Source organism: Acanthochromis polyacanthus, chromosome 4 (genome assembly GCF_021347895.1).
Source record: "Acanthochromis polyacanthus isolate Apoly-LR-REF ecotype Palm Island chromosome 4, KAUST_Apoly_ChrSc, whole genome shotgun sequence".
Classification (NCBI taxonomy): domain Eukaryota; kingdom Metazoa; phylum Chordata; class Actinopteri; family Pomacentridae; genus Acanthochromis; species Acanthochromis polyacanthus.
The window spans coordinates 18,085,823-18,098,650 of NC_067116.1; positions in this window are offsets into that span (position 1 = coordinate 18,085,823).

Below are 12,828 nucleotides of genomic sequence, written 5' to 3' on the forward strand. Positions count from 1 at the left end.
GTTCCAAGGAGCACCTCACCAGCTTTCTGGACTCCATTAGTTTCGCTTCTTCATGGGGATAAAATAATGACGCCTCAGAGTGCTGGGTCCATCTAAGGTCAAGAGCAGTGCAGCAAACCTATAGTCCCAAACTGACAGCCAGTATCCTGCCAGAAAAGAGGCTGCAGGGACAGAGAAAAGGGGGGTTACTGCATAATATAGGGAGCAGCTGTCTATTGCCAAGTTTTCACACTGTGTCTGAGATGCCTCAAAAGGAAAGAGAGAGCAAAGCGACGGCTGAGGGAACAGATGAACAACAGAAGCACAAATGGTTGAATGTTGGGTAAGAAGGGGGAAGGAGAGGGTGAGAGGGAAGAAAAAGGAAGATGGCAAGAGATGGAAAACAGAGCTGATTCTCCTCAGCAGAAGTGAGCTGGGGTCGACTTCACTCTGGCCATGACTCATTCACGTGGACGGTCCTGTCACGGAGCAGAGGGAGAGGAGGAGGGTGAAGAATGGGCTAATGTGAGGGTGCACAGAGACAGGCGTCCATATGGCCCCTGAGGCACCAACAAGGTTCCAGTGACAAAAGAGGCCTCTGCTCTCCAGTCGTCCTCCTCCTCAAACCTCTCGGGAAATTCTGCTTTGCCGTCCCTCTCTCCTCTGCAGAGCCTCTCACTTTCTCCCAAACCAGCTCTGGAATGTGCCTTCTGCAAACCAGCACTTGGACGGGGAGTGTCTTCACACTTGTTGGTTGGTTATTATTCTAATGGCTGGTACAATGTTGTGCAAATGCGTATGTGCTGCATAAATAGCATTTGAGGTTCCGCTCAAATAAGCAGAGATGTTTACAGGTAAAGTTCTGCTGCACAGCACTTACACTCCTTTAATGTTTGGGACAATAGACAACAGCATGGCCATAAACCCAGTGACCCCCATCAGCATGAAGGGTATTCATGATGTCAGATTTTGCTCACTTGACTTCTTCATCTAAGTCCAAGAGATTTCCCAAACATAAAAAGAGATCTTTAACTAAGGGGGCGTCTATACAAAATGGATTGCCTGCAGTCCGATTTTTATCACCGGTTCTTCAAAGTTTTCAATCCAAATCCTGGGAAACAATGTGAGCAGGTGCTGTGCAGGAGGGGCTGTAAATCTGGCCTGGCGAATTAAGCCATTGCCTTGGCATTGTTCTGGCTGGCCTCTTAGCTACTCTTGCTGGGGAGGGTGTTAGCTGGGGAGGGCTGTGGTGGAGTGAGGGTCCGCTTCCACAAATCTCCCAACATGGGGGCACCCTGCACAGTTCACACACGGTCATCCAAGCTGCAGTTGTCGTGCAGGAGCTTGTCTCATGACAAAGGCACAAATATTAAAAGACAAACAGCAGCAGGGTGAAGGACTTCTGGGACATGTTTTCTTTTTGGTTTCCGGTCCATGAGAACAACACATTTGTCTTTAGCAACAAGGAAAACAACAGTTGTTTCTCTTTCTCTCTTCCTCAGAGGGAATTTAATCAGCATTTCCTTTAACCTCAGAGTAACAGCCAAGCTACTAAAATTATCCGCAGTTGAATCAACAGGCTATGTTTCATTGCTGTAAACCGTAAAGCTGTTTCTCTTTAAAGCCTTCGAGAGGCTGGTGGTAGGTTTCATTAGTTGACCCTTGACCTCATAAGAGATCAGGTGACCAGGGCACTGCTGCGGAATGTTCCCTCTTGACTCCTTTTCATTTTCTAATTTCCAAGCTCTCAACAGTTTAGATTCTTGTCCATTTACCAGCCCCTCCCAAAGTCTACAGCAGCATGTAGCATCAGTGTGTGTGTGTGTGTGTGTGTGTGTGTGTGTGGGGGGGGGGGGGGGTGGCCTGGTGTTTGTATCTCTTGTGTGCAGACAAGAACAAAAGCAAAAGGCTAACACTGACACCATTAACATGCTAATGTTCTGCATTTACTGTATGTTTACCATCTTTGTTTAACATGCTAGCATGCTAATATTAACACATACAGCTGTGGCTGTGTGGAATGTCATTCATTTTGCATTTGTATTAGGTAATAAACCACTGCTACTGCGTTGATGAGTCAGATATTACCAAAGCCATTACAGTCTGTCCTACAGAGCCCTCAAAAGGTCACAAGATTTTTTTTGGTGGATTATTGTTGCATTACCTCTCAAAATTGTTTGCATTTCCTCCAGCCCACAGAGAATGACTGAGCAGTACACTGGAAAAAAAGCCCCTCTCAAAACAAGAAAAAAAAGCTTATTTCAAAGAACTCGTACCTTGAAAAAAGTGAAAAAATCTGCTAATAGAACAAGTGAAAAATGGCTTGTTAAGACGTCTTGAAATAAGATATATTTATAATATTGAGATCTTAAAATTAGCTGGGAAAACTTATTTTAAGCTACATTTTACCACGATTGTCAAGCTTAGGTGTCTTAACCCTCCTGTTGTCCTCATTTACGGCACCAAAAAATATTGTTGCCTTGCATGAAAAAAATCCAAAAATTCTGTAAAAATTCTGCAAATTTATAAAAATTTGCAAAATTTTCAGAATGAAAATTCCTTAAAATTTTCTCTTAAAAGTTTTATTTTTTAAAAAATCCCCAAATTTGGCAAGAAATAAAAATTAAAAAAAAATCTAAAAATTGTAAATATTTCTTTTAAAAAATGAATAAAATCTTCCCCAAAAAATCTTAAAAATATCTAAATATATATATCAGTGGTATATCAGTAAAAGTTCTAATATTTTCTTTAAGAAGATTCGGGGGAAAAAATCCAGCAAAATCCAGCACATTTTGTAAATATTTCTTTTAAAAAATGAATAAAAATCTTCCCCAAAAAATCCTAAAAATATCAAAATATACACACGTGGACAAAATTGTTGGTACCCCTCAGTTAAAGAAGGAAAAACCCACAATTCTCACTGAAATCATTTGAAACTCACAAAAGTAACAATAAATAAAAATTTATTGAAAATTAAATAATCAAAATCAGCCATCACTTTTGAATTGTTGATTAACATAATTATTTAAAAAAACAAACTAATGAAATAGGGCTGGACAAAAATGATGGTACCCATAACTTAATATTTTGTTGCACAACCTTTTGAGGCAATCACTGCAATTAAACGATTTCTGTATTTGTCAATGAGCGTTCTGCAGCTGTCAACAGGTATTTTGGCCCACTCCTCATGAGCAAACAGCTCCAGTTGTCTCAGGTTTGATGGGTGTCTTCTCCAAATGGCATGTTTCAGCTCCTTCCACATATGTTCAATGGGATTCAGATCTGGGCTCATAGAAGGCCACTTTAGAATAGTCCAACGCTTTTCTCTCAGCCATTCTTGGGTGTTTTTGGCTGTGTGTTTTGGATCGTTGTCCTGTTGGAAGACCCATGACCTGCGACTGAGACCAAGCTTTCTGACACTCGGCAGCACATTTCTCTCCAGAATGCCTTGATAGTCTTCAGATTTCATCGTACCTTGCACACTTTCAAGACACCCTGTGCCAGATGCAGCAAAGCAGCCCCAAAACATTACTGAGCCTCCTCCATGTTTCACCGTAGGGACAGTGTTCTTTTCTTCGTATGCTTGGTTTTTGAGTCTATGAACATAGAGTTGATGTGCCTTACCAAAAAGCTCCAGTTTGGTCTCATCTGTCCAAAGGACATTCTCCCAGAAGCTTTGTGGCTTGTCAACATGCATTTTTGCAAATTCCAGTCTCGCTTTTTTATGAGTTTTTTTCAGCAGTGGTGTCCTCCTTGGTCGTCTCCCATGAAGTCCACTTTGGCTCAAACAACGACGAATGGTGCGATCTGACACTGATGTACCTTGGCCTTGGACTTCACCTTTAATTTCTTTGGAGGTTGCTCTGGGCTCTTTGGATACAATTCGAACGATCCGTCTCTTCAATTTGTCATCAATTTTCCTCTTGCGGCCACGTCCAGGGAGGTTGGCTACTGTCCCGTGGGTCTTGAACTTCTGAATAATATGAGCCACTGTTGTCACAGGAACTTCAAGCTGTTTAGAGATGGTCTTATAGCCTTTACCTTTAAGATGTTTGTCTATAATTTTTTTTCGGATGTCCTGGGACAATTCTCTCCTTCGCTTTCTGTTGTCCATGTTCAGTGTGGTACACACCTTTTCACCAAACAGCAGGGTGACTACTTGTCTCCCTTTAAATAGGCAGACTGACTGATTATGAGTTTGGAAACACCTGTGATGTCAATTAAATGACACACCTGAGTTAATCATGTCACTCTGGTCAAATAGTTTTCAATCTTTTATAGAGGTACCATCATTTTTGTCCAGGCCTGTTTCATTAGTTTGTTTTTTTAAATAATTATGTTAATCAACAATTCAAAAGTAATGGCTGTTTTTGATTATTTAATTTTCAATAAATTTTTATTTATTGTTACTTTTGTGAGTTTCAAGTAATTTCAGTGAGAATTGTGGGTTTTTCCTTCTTTAACTGAGGGGTACCAACAATTTTGTCCACGTGTGTATATATATCAGTAGTATATCAGTAAAAGTTTTAATATTTTCTTTAAGAAGATTCAGGAAAAACATTCAGCAAAATCCAGCAAATTTTGCTGGATTTTGGTAGATTTTTTGCCTGAATGTTTTTAAAGGAACACTTTTCTTTAACATTTCTTTTTTTTTTTTAATCAAAAAATGTTCAAAAATTTCCCCCCCAAAAAATTGAAAATGTGGAAGTTTTCACTGGGAAAATATTTTTTTTTCCTCACATTTTTAAACTTTAAAACGGGTCAATTTGACCCGCAGGACGACACGAGGGTTAAAACAAGATAATTTCAAGATTGTTTGGCTTAACAAGATATTTAAGATGTCTTAAAACAAGTCCCTCTATCTTGCTGAAATGTCATTTTTTTAAGCGAATTTATCATAGCCCTATAAGCTGCAGTCAATTCCAGCCATTTTCAGTACAAAAAATCGCTAATATTTTATTTGTAAATAAAAATATGACGAGAAATACAGGGAATATTGGACGCGCATCGCGAGGTACATTTCCTCGAAAACAACCTATTCGTGGATTATATACTGACTTCAAGACATGTTTTGGACAAAATATCTTACTGGCTTGTTTTGTCTGGATGTCCAAGGTTGGATTATGGCCGTTTTTTGTGGAATATTTTCATCTGTGTGTAATAATGAACCCGGAAATGTGAGTCGCACTGTGTGCGTTGAAGCCGTGTATAGAGAACGGATGAATGGATATTCATTGTTTGTCAGACAAATGTGTTTATATTACCCGCTGTGGTAATCACATCTGAAAGTGATTTATACCGGCGGATTCATGAGAATCTAAGCTTTCCATTGGCGTATAGTGTTTGTATAATCGCGTTTGCAGCTTGAGACATTTAAGGAAATGCTTATGCAGATCTCAAAGTGTTCCGCGGGTGGAACACTGGAGCTTAACGGGTTCAAGAGGGATGAGACATTCTGACTAAAAATAAGACAAATAGACTTGGTAAGATTTTGAGTTTTTACAGTGTATGACGGTATCATGTATTGTAGTCGACTGCTGCTGGTTTGACTACAGTAAGAGTCAGCGTATCCTCAGCTGTGGCTACACAGGTACAAGTTGGCATCATTGCGTTTAGAAAATAAAATATAGGAGCTTATTCAGAAGCTCTCTCTGTGACCACTGCTGAGACACACTGTAGCTGTGATTATGACTGCAGCCCTGGGATGACACAGCTGTCAGGGTGGCTGTGTTTGGTTACAGGTTTGGCTGTGACACATTTGTTTTTAATGGCTGTCACACTGTGTGCAGTGGTTGTGTGTACTGTATTGTTGTGTTGTGGTGGCTGAGCATTGTATTGAAGCTCCGTATTCCTGAAGTACCGTGGTGTATTGGGAACACATATGTCTTTAAAGAACTATGGTTCAACTATTTACAGCTGGACATATTCATGGCATCACAGACTGCACTAAAGGCACAGTCAAAGTCCAAACAACACCATATACCCAGTCACAGCTTCACCATCATAGCCAGGCTGAGTAGCTACAGTAACTGTGTTTACAACCAGCAGCAGGATATTGTCAGAGATTGGCCCTAGAAGCTTCATGGACAGTGTCACATCATCTCTGCTTTCCACAGTATCTGCAGTCTTTCCCTTAGCTGGAAGATTATCAAACCAGGACTGCGCAACACATCAACTGGATCAAAAGGAGTATAAATCATACTGCTAGGTAATATGAAAGCAATCCTCAAAGGGGAAAAAACTCTTGCAGTGACCCTCTGGAAGCTCTGTATCATCTGCAGGGGAAAAGGAAAGTCTGTACAAAATTTCAAGGAAATCCATTATGACAGTTATTCACTCAGACCAAAAATTTCAAAATCCCTCTGTGGCCTTTGATTTAACCCTTAAAGACTCAACTCTGTATATGAAATTTATATACTTAGATGTGTTTCCCCCCAAAATAATCCCTTCCTGCCTTAAAAAGGATGAAACTTTACCGCATTGCTTCACCGAGCATACATGTTGTGTCTTCCAACATATAAAGACACAATGTGAACATGTTAAAGAAGTGAAAACCTTGAATTTCACCAAGAAGCTCTTTACCCTGCTAATGGCAACATAAGAAAAGCCAGGGGATCATCACAGTCTCTAGGATTCGCCCACTAGGGACCATGAATCCTACAAAAATGAATAGATCAAATAAATGGAAATCAATCTATTAATTGTTTCAGTCTGGATAAAAGTGATGGATTGTCTGAATAGCACTGCCCCTGGAGCTAAATTGCTAAAAAAAATAACTCCAGTATAGTGTGAGAAAATAAACTTTGTCTGGAAAAAGTTAGCAAGTATTTCTTTAAACTTCTGCTTCCTAGGTTCAAAAAAATAACCTCACATGCTCCTCTGCTCTATTATTTTTTACATCATTCTTTTGAAACTCCTTGTTTAAGTGTCCTTCTCTAAAATATTTCTTAAGCTTTTTCACAGAAATGTAGATTATTATTCTGAGTCAGGACTTCCTCTCTTCTCCTAATCTTGATCTCCCCGCCAGCACAAACAACTAATGCTTTCATCTGAGCCACTTTGGTGAGGAAATATTTTTAATACTTCTACCAGAGAAACTCGAGTTCAGGTCCTGTAATTTCCATCCATCTTTTACCTTTGTCTTGGCATTAACCCAAACTGAGATGCAATGAGAGTGGGATCTGTCAGCTAAACTATCACTCTGTCACTACAGATCAATGGAAAACCCTCAAGGCCTGGAAACTGTGAATCTTCTTCTGGTGACATACAGTCATTACCGATGGCATCAAAGAAAACCAACAATGACGTACAGATGTTGGAAGTTTGTTTGATTATATGAAAGAAATCCTCCAAATATCTAGATTTTAAGATTTTAGTGAAATAATTTTACTCTTGCAAAGAGAGTTTTCATGCCACTCATATCTGACCACTAAATATGACGTAAACACGCAACTAGTTAGCTTAGCACAAAGACTTGAAGCAATGCAACTGAGCAAAGGATCGGTCCAGTATGTAACCTGCCGTGACACTACAATATGAAATTTTTATGTTGCTGTAAATAATATGTGTGTGTGTTTTGGACATGCTGTTGACTTTGGCTATCTGTTTCCACTGTTTGCACTCCATGATGCTTATTGGATTCTGGCTCCAGCTTCATATTTACCCTCCAGAAGTGACACCAGCATCAATCTTTGCACGCAACTCTCTACAAGACAGCAGGAAAAGTGTATTTCGCAAAAGTGTCCCTGCTGTGCCTCTAACAAAAGAGGCCTTAGTAGCTGGTGGTCAACATCAACAAGACCTCATCACCTCAAGCATCAGGGGAACTACGTTTTAGTGCTGACAGCTGGAGAGTGTTCTGCTGACAGGATGAAGGCGATAGGATACACCAAAATACCAACTGTATCACTCCACTTCCTCTGTACAGATCAAAGTTATCACCATGCTTCATATCAGCACCATGTTAAAGGCAGGTCGAAGGATGAACCACTACTAAAGGTGTGCCACCTGCAGGTTTATCAAGCCGGTGCGGCACGAATCTCATTGAGACCGACCACAGCTGCTGTCGAGGCCTCTTTTCAGTCTCACCTTTCACATTTTTCTCCCCTATCAAGCAGAGCGAACCCTCATCCTGTCCTCGCCCTGAAAGGAGACTGCTCTCCTCTAGAGGAGCGGGAGGGAGAGAGGTGATGAGCAGCTTACCTCTCCAAGGGATTAGCCTTATTAAAATGAAATAGTCTAGTCCTGAGTGACAGAGCAATGGAGGTGGAGGAGTGAAGAAGCAGGGAGGACAGGGGAGAGGGTCCACCTTGTGTGAGGCCCAGCCCCTGGGGATCTGAAGCGCCGCTGCTCTGTCTTCTCCTTCCCTCCATTCCTCACTTTCACCTCTCGCTTTCTCTTCATCTTCTCCCCCCTCCTTTCCTCTGGTCTGCTCTCTCATCATCACCGCGGTCCAGAACAGGCAAATCTGTCAGCGCTGCATCAAGAGATCTGCCCCCCGGCCCTCAGATGGGCTGCCAAGTACAGGGGCCGGACCGAAGGGGAACAAAAGACCCCCAAAAAACACATCAGAAAGGCTGAGACCTTGGTAAAATGTGTTTCATAGCCGTCCTATTGAAGGGCGCTGCATGCATGGAATGTGTACCAACGGTCACTGCAAAGGTTCCCAGCAATTACCCAGGCTTAGCTCACCCACGTTTATGAGGAATGAATGGTAGTGTGTGGTGGGGAACATTAAGCAGCCTGAGCCCCTCAAAACACTTCCAGTGAAAGATGTGAAAGACTTGAACAGGCTCAATGCGACTTTGTAATTGGCACCTAATGAAATGTACATTATGGTAATCCTTGTAAGGAGCATAAAACCATGAGTGAATCAGCAGAGTAGAGCACATATCATAGTATTGTCATGAGTCTGATGTCTCTCAAGGTTTTAAGTAAATCTTTGCAACATTATTGAGAAAATACAATGTCAGGGCTGTGCCTACCATGATTTGATTGGTTTAACTGTCTAGTTTGTGTGGGGGGAAACATAGATTATGATTAGATGCTTACTGTGTAGTATGGAGGACAAAACGCATGTGGTTGAACCATCGTCCGTCTATTAAAAATTGCTGTTGCAACCATTGCATCTTCCTCTGGCATGTGGACCACCATGTTGATGACTCCAGTTTGGAATTTGGCCGTTACCATCATGGTTTTTTGAAGCCAAACTTAATAAGCGAGGGTGGACCTGATTGAGAACTTGAAGACACTCAGGTTACCGCTTGTCAATCACATACTAGGTCTGTCCTAAAGCATACTCTGCTTCATCCCCTCTTCTATTCCAACATAATACACAAAATTAACACAATGCTGTATTAAGAAAGTCCTCAAACAAGTAACAGAAATCACAAACTCACCAAGAAAATCTTTCATTAAGTAATAATTTAAGGGCAAAGTAGAGTTGCTTCTCATTGAGTTCTGTATGATCTGACTTATTTTTGCCACTAGAGGAATCGCCTCTTGCTGACTTGTAGAAATAATACAGGTTTAAGATAGGTCCGTGTATATTTTGGCAATTGGATTTTCCACTTTGAAACGGGTATTGAAAAACCAAAACAGAGTCCTTATTTGATTTTCGTTACCCCGGACCAAGATATTTCAGTCTTGGCTGTGTTCATCTTTTCTATACAGTTTATGTGACTGAAGAGTATCCTGCCTGCAGAATAGGCAACATATCAACTTTGAATGTATAATCCTGCCCACCATGATTTGATTGGTTTAACTGTCAGGTCTGGACAGGATTAAACATTCATTAGAATTGGACAGGGCTGCACAGTGAATGGCGGTTAGCACTGTTGTCTGGTTTGCATCCTGGGATCTTTCTGTGTCGAGTTTGCATGTTCTCCCTGTGCATGTGTGGGTTTTGTCTGGGTTCTCCGGCTTCCTAGCGCAATCCAAAAACATGCTGAGGTTTACTGGTGATTCTAAATTGTCCATAAGTGTGAATGTGAGTGTGATTGTTTGTCTCTATATGTCGTCGTGTGACAGACTGTCCAGGGTGTCCCCTGCCTTCTTCCTCAGTCAGCTGGGATAGACTCCAACCCCTCTGCGACCTTGATCAGGTTTAAGTGGTGTATAGATAATGGATGGATGTTACTGGATACAGTAGCTGGATGCTAGCTGTGAGTGTTGAGTGTCACACTGGTGACTGGTGCATGGAGGAAAATCATGTTGTTCTTATTCACTACTTGCATTTTTATTACCACTCTTTGCCATTCTTTCCAGGACAAATGATGTAAATTTTACCATTCATGTACGTATACCAGGGTTTCTCATCACAGATATCCACACTTCCTATCTACAGTTTACATTGCAATTATCTGTAGCTGAATAATGACTAGTTGTAATTTCTAATTTAAACATCTACAGTCTAAGTCTGTGCAGTCATAATAGATAGCTTTACCTACATGCAAGTCAAGAAATCTGTCTATATTGTCCTTCTCAGACATCTTAAATCAAGACTGAGTCAGTCAGACAGATATCTAGATACCCTCAACTAGAGTTCTGACTAATCAAAATAATAAAGATACTTCAAATTTGATTTCTGCCCATTCAAAAGGTCATTACAGACTATCTCAAATTAGAGATTTAACTGGACAAAGTGACATTTCAGATATCTGTAACTACATCAGAAATCACAGCAAGTGGGAAGCAGTGGCAGCTTGTTTTTCAAACATGCTGTGGCACTGCAAATAATAGACATCATGTCAGAGCAGCCTGAGGCCAAAGCTGTCATAAATTTTGACCACATATCTGTAATAAATTAAACTCTTGTCTTTTTGGAATGAATGAAACTGAGATATATAATACGAGTGTTGAGTCAACAATGTTTTTAAATTTTAAAAAATGTCTTAATTTAACCAGAATTCATAACAACTTTGCTCTAATTATCCAAAAAACGTCTCAATAAAGTCTAAAGTTTAGTGAGAGTTTATTTTTTGTGAAACTTTTACTGCCTTCACATGTGGAACTGATCACACCACCAGCTACTCTAGACTTTTGTGAATAACTTCCTTGGCACTGTAATAATTCAGTTTTATCTACCTTTAATCTAATCTTTGTTTATTTCTTTTAATCCTGTTCTCAGTCACTGTCATTTTCCTGGATAGTTGTGTCTAATAGTCTCGCAGGAAGAAATATGACAAACAGATTTTACTTTTTGAGGCGGCAGTGGTTTATGAAGGAAACAAAAGGTGACCCAAAAGTCTGTGATCTGTGTTGCCGTGAGGATCCCCTGAATGAATCCACTGCAACTCACGGACCTGATACCTTTCGAGACTTAAAAAATCTTTTAATAATCTGCAATGACCAAAAGATGGAGGAAGAAGGAGGAGGAAGGTCAAAGGTAGAAGCTGTTTGAATGAATATATCAGCTCAAAAGGGCTAGTAAGAAATCTGAAGGGCCACAACAAATAGCAGACCTACTGATTAGTCCAGACATATCAACTTTGTTAGGTTTTGCTAAATGTATTGGTCCATTTTCCTTTTATTTTTACATTAAGACTTCTTTGTTTTTTACACACAGCTGATGCCAGGCCTTGGTACTCCTCATCCACACAGCAACATGGGGTTTGAATGTTTTAATGGTTACTGATGTTGTATCCTTCAGGTCACAAAGAGTTTACTTTGAGGCCACGTGGATGACTCAGAATGTCTTTTATGACATCTCATCTTCAAAAATCCAATCTTCCTGAACTTTAAAGTCTGTAGTGCCACAGTTAACACGACACAGCACTGAACAACACAGAGTCTGAAACAAAGACTGTGTGTTATGTGGTTGGCTGATTGACTTGCAGCCACGATACTGACTCAAAGGTCAACAGAGATTAAGGGACCAGATGAGGAGGAGAAGAAGAGGAGAAAAGGTCTGGTTTCACATGCAGGTGGCTGTCAAGGATGTTTACCCAGTGAGACCCATATCTCTTCTCTCTCCCAAATTAGAAATGAACAAAAGTTCAGTTCAGTCCGACAGACTGCCTGATATCAAGTGGCGACCCTGACTATCAAAACAGGCCCCTTGTTATTATGTCTACCTCTGTCTTCATATGGGATTTCACTCTTGCTTTTATTGGGATTGACAGAACAGTTTGCAAGTCAAATGTGGACAATGAACTTTTAAAATAGGCCCCTGTTACGTTTGGAGCCAGCACCTGAATCTAAATATAAAACCCTTTTCCAGATGTTTAAAGATGGAATTCGAAAAGTTAGAAACAAATATGACAGATTGAGTGGATCAGTTCCCCTGAAGGCTTCAGGAACTACCTAAAAAGAACTTCCAGACTGATGGCAAGAAATTCTCTGTGCAAAAAATAAGTTACATTTTTAAACCGTCAGTGACATATTTGGCTCCATCTCCACATGAATTCCAGTCTGAATGGTTATTTACGTAGATGTGGGCATACAAACAGGGCTATAGAGTAGAGTAGAGGCAGGTATGTGTACATTCTGTACCCTACAGCTTCCTCATATCTGTTCAGTTTCAGCCGTAAAAACATGATATGAACCCAGCGTAGTGACATCAAACAAAGCTGAAAACCATTTAGTGGTGAAAGGCCTCCGGCTGCTCTGACTTCTCATGCTAACTGCCAGAGATGTGTATCACCTCAGCTGGAGCCACTCGGGCGCAGTTATCCCACTGCTGTTTGAATTTATAGCTCATTTTGTCAAATATCTCACAATAAAGTGACACTCCGCTATTTAAGGCAGCTGCTTTAAAGTCTGCCTGTAGGTACACATTGTTCCAAGTTCAGCTTAATAGTACATATCTCACAAATCTTGCTGGTAATGTTGGTTTGTGGAGCCGCAGTG